Source organism: Cotesia glomerata, linkage group LG1, assembly GCF_020080835.1.
Source record: "Cotesia glomerata isolate CgM1 linkage group LG1, MPM_Cglom_v2.3, whole genome shotgun sequence".
Lineage (NCBI taxonomy): Eukaryota > Metazoa > Arthropoda > Insecta > Hymenoptera > Braconidae > Cotesia > Cotesia glomerata.
The window spans coordinates 1886078-1891519 of record NC_058158.1 but is presented as its reverse complement, the minus strand read 5'-3'; the positions used below and the strand labels follow the sequence as shown (position 1 = coordinate 1891519).

At 30.6% G+C, this 5442-nt stretch overlaps 2 long non-coding RNA genes across 2 annotated transcripts in view; one reads left to right on the top strand and one right to left on the bottom strand.

Moving 5' to 3' along the window:
• The window catches only part of LOC123258442, a 32446-nt gene that overhangs the window by 23404 nt on the left and 3600 nt on the right, over window positions 1-5442 (bottom strand). The gene's annotated exons all lie outside the window — the stretch shown is intronic.
• Window positions 1063-3553, top strand: LOC123258438. The gene is made up of 3 exons (XR_006508064.1): window positions 1063-1209; window positions 2132-2139; window positions 3542-3553. It is a non-coding gene; the product is annotated as an uncharacterized LOC123258438 (long non-coding RNA).

Genomic DNA, 5442 nt, shown 5'->3' with positions numbered 1-5442 from the left:
AACACACTTTTTATTTATTTATTATATATTTATGGGACAATCGGGCAATTTTGAAAGAAATTAATATAAAAATTTTTCTTCCTAATTATTTTCTTGAGTAAAAATTTAGTATATTACACCCCTTGGGAAGGAAAATAAGAAAAGCCTCAGATCACATGTAATTGTTGGCCGAGGCGAAGCCGAGGTCAACAAACATGTGATCTGAGGTTTTCTTTTTTACTTCCCAAGGGCTGTATAATATTTTTTTGTCCGAGGAAGGAGGAAAGCGGCAACTTTGTTTAGCGCAGTGAGACCAAAGTTGCCACTTTCCGCCCAGAGGGCAAAAATTAGTATATTACACACCTAGGGAAGTAAAGTAAGAAATGTCTCAGATCACATGTAATTGTCGGCCGAGGCGAAGCCGAGGTTGACAAACATGTGATCTGAGGCTTTCTTATTTACTTCCCGTGGAGTGTATACTATTTTTTTGCTTGACGAAGGCAGAAAGCGGCACTTTCGTTTAGCGAAGCGGGCCGAAAGTTGACGCTTTCTGCCCGTCGAGCAAAAATTAGTATATTACATACCTAGGCCAGTAAAATAAGAAAAGTCTCAGATCACATGTAATTGTTGGCCGAGGCGAAGCCGAGGTTGACAAATATGTGATCAGAGGCTTTACTTTTTACTGGCCAAGGTGTGTATACTATTTTTCTGATCGACGTAGCCGGAATGTGGCAACTTTGTTTAGCGCAGCGGCCAGAAAGTTGCCACTTTCCGGCCGGAGGGCAGAAATAGTATATTACACACCTAGGGAAGTAAAGTAAGAAATGTCTCAGATCACATGCAATTGTTGGCCGAGGCGAAGCCGAGGTCAACAAACATGTGATCTGAGGCTTTCTTATTTACTTCCCGAGGAGTGTATACTATTTTTCTCATCTCCGGGCGGAAAGCGTCAATTTTCCTCCCGCTGCGCTAAACGAAAATGCCGCTTTCCGCCTCCGTCGAGGAGAAAAATAGTATACACACCACGGGCAGTAAATAAGAAAGCCTCAGATCACATGTTTATTGACCTCGGCTTCGCCTCGGCCAACAATTACATGTGATCTGAGACATTTCTTACTTTACTTCCCTAGGTGTGTAATATACTATTTGTCCGAGGAAGGAGGAAAGCAGCAACTTTGTTTAGCGCAGTGAGACCAAAGTTGCCACTTTCCGCCCGGAGGGCAAAAAATAGTATATTACACTACAAGGGCCGAAAGTTGAATTTTCGGCCCTGTGCGTCATTATACCCGAGACGAAGCCGAGGGCATAATGACGCGCAGGAACGAGATTTCAACTTTTGGGCCGTGTAGTGTATACGATTTTTCTTTATAGCCGGTCGAAAGTACGTTATTAATTTTATTTTTTTTTAACTTTAAATGTTGATAAGTATGTTTTGATGCCTGCCCCGGCATCTGCTGGTCGTGGGGGCAGGCATCAAATACATTCGAAGAGTCAAGTCTGGTCATATTTTTTAATACACCGAGGAAAAAAAATAGTTTTATTAAGAAAATTTTCTTGATACAAGAATTCATGTTCTTGAAAATTTTCAATAATACAAATTTTAGCTCAAGAACTAGTTAAATTGATTGAAATAATTTTCACTTAATCTAAATAAAGCTATTCTCTTGTTTATCTATTATTCAAAGATAAATATTGATGCTCTTCTCTTCAGAAATTAATAATTAATAATAATAGAATATTTGATCGTCATCGAATTTCTTGTACCAAGAAATTGTTAATTGAGTAAAAGTATTTTTTTTTTTTCAGTGTAATAAATTAATTTCATTTTATCAATGATGTATTATTTATTTTCATTAGTTTAACAAATTATTATTAATACTTCCATAAAAAACACAGTTTTCAAACTTGATATTAGAGCAATTAAAAATCGTATCTCCACTAAATATACAGTTTTGATAATTCATAATTTGATTATTCAAATTTAAATTTGTAGATAAGCATTTTGACGATGGTTTATTGGTAGGAGTATTGAATTGACTTTAATAGTACTTTGATATTAAATTAACAGACGATAAAACAACATTAATAATTATTTTTAAGGTTGAAGGTAGCAACAGAAATTACAGCGGTTAACAATTTGTTATAGCGACAGAATAAATAGTCCCTAGTTGCGAGTGTAATTACGCATGAGAAATTTTTTCCTCCCGCTGTTATAGAGAGCGCGCGTGTACTTCTCACAGGGAGTAAATGTTAAACTTTCATTCCTGCCATTAGGGAGGAAAGTACGTACTTTCGACCGAGGTATGAAGAAAAAATTTTTTTTTGACAAGAAATTTCACTTATTGCAACAAAATTAATTCTCTTGCTTTAAGAAATATATAAGAAAAATTCAGCCTCTTGATAGAAGTTAATTTTCTTGTCTTGAGAAAATTTCTCTCTTGCTCCAAAAAATTAAATGTAAAGTAAAGAGAGTTAGAAGTAAATTTGTAAATTCAATATGTATAATTGCACGCTAAAATAATATAAAATGGGTATCAAATATTCAAGAGAAAAATTTTCTCAAGGTGTGAAAATTTTTTTCTCAGCTGAAGTAGGTAGCGCTGCTTCCCTAAAGTATCTAAAAATCTTGATCTATTATAAAAATTTATTGTATCAAGTATTTATGATAATTTGAATTAAGAAAAAATGACTTCCATCAAGAATAGAATTTAAAGAAAAATTTTTACTTCGGTCTTTCTTCAAGCACTTGAAAATTTTCTTGATCCAAGAACATTTATTTAAGTCAAGAAAATCTTGTTGTTTTTTAAAAAAATTCAGCCTCTTGCTCCAAAAAATTTAGTTCTTGATAGAAGTTAATTTTCTTGTCTTGAGAAAATTTCTCTCTTACTCCAAAAAATTAAATATAAAGATAGAAGTTAATTTTCATTAATATTTTTATTGATTAACATGTCAAATGGGAAGATCAAATAATATTTCATCATTTTTTTTCATTCAATATGTATAATTGCACGCTAAAATAATATAAAATGGGTATTAAATATTCAAGGTGAGAAAATTTTTTTCTCAGCTAAAGTAGGTGGCGCTGCTTCCCTAAAGTATCGAAAAATCTTGATCAAATATAAAAATTTATTGTATCAAGTATTTATGATAGAATTAAGAAAAAATGACTTCCACCAAGAATAAAATTTAAAGAAAAATTTTTACTTCAGCCAACACAACTTCTTCCTTCAGGTACCCGACAAATTTTCTTGAGCCAAGAATTTTGTTCTCCAGTCAAGAAATTTTTCTTTCTGTGCAATATACAAAAGGAAAAGTATTAACGAAACTATGCTACAAGATTGATTTTAATTTAGCTAAGAATTTTTTATAGGAACACTGATAAAAAAATTAACTTGACTCAAGAGCCAAAATATTGAACCAAGAATACCATTTTGAAGAAAATGATTTTTTCGAGTCAAGAAATTATTATTGATTTAAGTAAATTTTTCTTGTCTCAAGAATTTATTCTCTCGACTCAAGAAAATCACTTTCTTCAAAATAGTATTCCAGATTATGAGTCAAGTTAATTTTTTTATCAGTGAACCTTTAAAAAAATTCATGTCTGTGTGATATCTATCACTAAGAGCTGATATTCTGTTTCTTGGGCTAATAATGACATATTTTTTATTAGATTTAGTTGTTTTCAATAATCGATTATGCCTCAGGTTAAGATTCTTTTCGATAAACTCGAAGCTATCTAGTAAATCGAATGCTTCAATTTTTTATTTTTAGTATTCCATGAAATATCAAGACTTAAAAAAATAAACGTGAAAAATTTTTAAAGGAAATTGAATTTTCTGTAAACAATTTTTTTTATTTTTAAGAGAAAATGTTTTAAAAATAAAAATTTAATTCTAATATAATTATAAATAAATCCGTCAAGTAAATTATTGAACGATGTCACAATAAATCAATCGTTAAACCCTTTTATTGTCACTTTTTATTTAGAAGATTTTTATTTTTAACTTTAACCCTTAAAATTTTTACAAGAAAAAATCTATTAAAATTTTTATAAATATCTTGGCGAGTAATTTTTTTTTTTATAAATTTAATATTTATTCTATAAAATTAATTGGTTTTTTTTCCATAGATTTAAATATTTTGTGAAATATTCAAAAAAAATGTTTTTAAAAAAATCTACAAAGCGCCTGTAGGAATTTAATTTTCAACTGCATTGTATGTATGAATTTATTAATTGAATTATTTTAAAATGCAACGCAAGTTACAAGCTCGATGTTGGTTATTATTCCATTCAATCTGAAATTTATGAAATATTAAAACATGAAAGAAGGTAAAGCGGAATAATACTTTTATAATATTCCTGTAAGATATTGTATAATAGGATTAATCTCTGATAAAATAACCGTAAGACGGTTAAAAAGATTAAAATAGTACGTGAACTTAATCTGAATATAAATCTCTGACAAATGGTTGTATATTTTCCAGGTGCAGTGAAACTCTTTGAAGTTTTTTTATCGAAACTTTCGGTAGAAACTCTGCGACACTACAAATTAGTATTAACGACGCTTCACTCGGATGCTGATGCTCCAGAGCCGGTGTTGTCGCAGGCAAAAGGGCGACAAATTGCATAATTCCGCGGTTAAGCTTTAAAATTAAACTTGGAACTTTTCACCTCGATTTTCACCAGCATTTCCGCGGCTTAAACACTAAATATTTCACTTCTTGTCTATCTACTACTTTCTTAACTATTACGACGGTAGACTCAGCTTGGGATACTCCAGGCGGTTCTTCAGCTTCGCTTCTATATTCCTTCGACAACTCGAGGCATGATTATTCTCAGTGATTCAATTCCGGTGATGGGAATAAATTTACTAACTTCAATGCACTACTTAGCAGTGATAACTCAAGACAGTTTAAGTTAATCTACTGTTTTTTTTTAAACTACCATTTAACATTGATAATTAATTAATTGAAAACTAGCAATCTTGCGGTCACCATGTGAACGCTGTGACTTGTGAATTATAAATAAATAAAATTTTGCTTTATTAAATAATGAATTTTGTTTAATTGCACTGTACTTTCTTAAATATTGACGTTTTTAAGGATATAAGCTCATCCTGATGTTATACTCATCAAGAGCTTTCATTTGAGTACCCACATGCATTTTTGATATATTTTTCATATATATATATATATAATATTTTAAAGATATAAGCTCATCTCAATGTTACACTCATCGAGAGCTTTCATTTGAGTACCCACATGCATTTTTGATATATTTTTCATATATACATATATATAAATATATATATATATATATATATATATATATATATATATATATATATATATAAATATATGAAAAATTGATGTGGGTACTCAAATGAAAGGTCTTGCTGAGTGTAACATCAGGATGAGCTTATATTTTCAAAATTATTAATTGACAAGATAACAAAGTCAGTT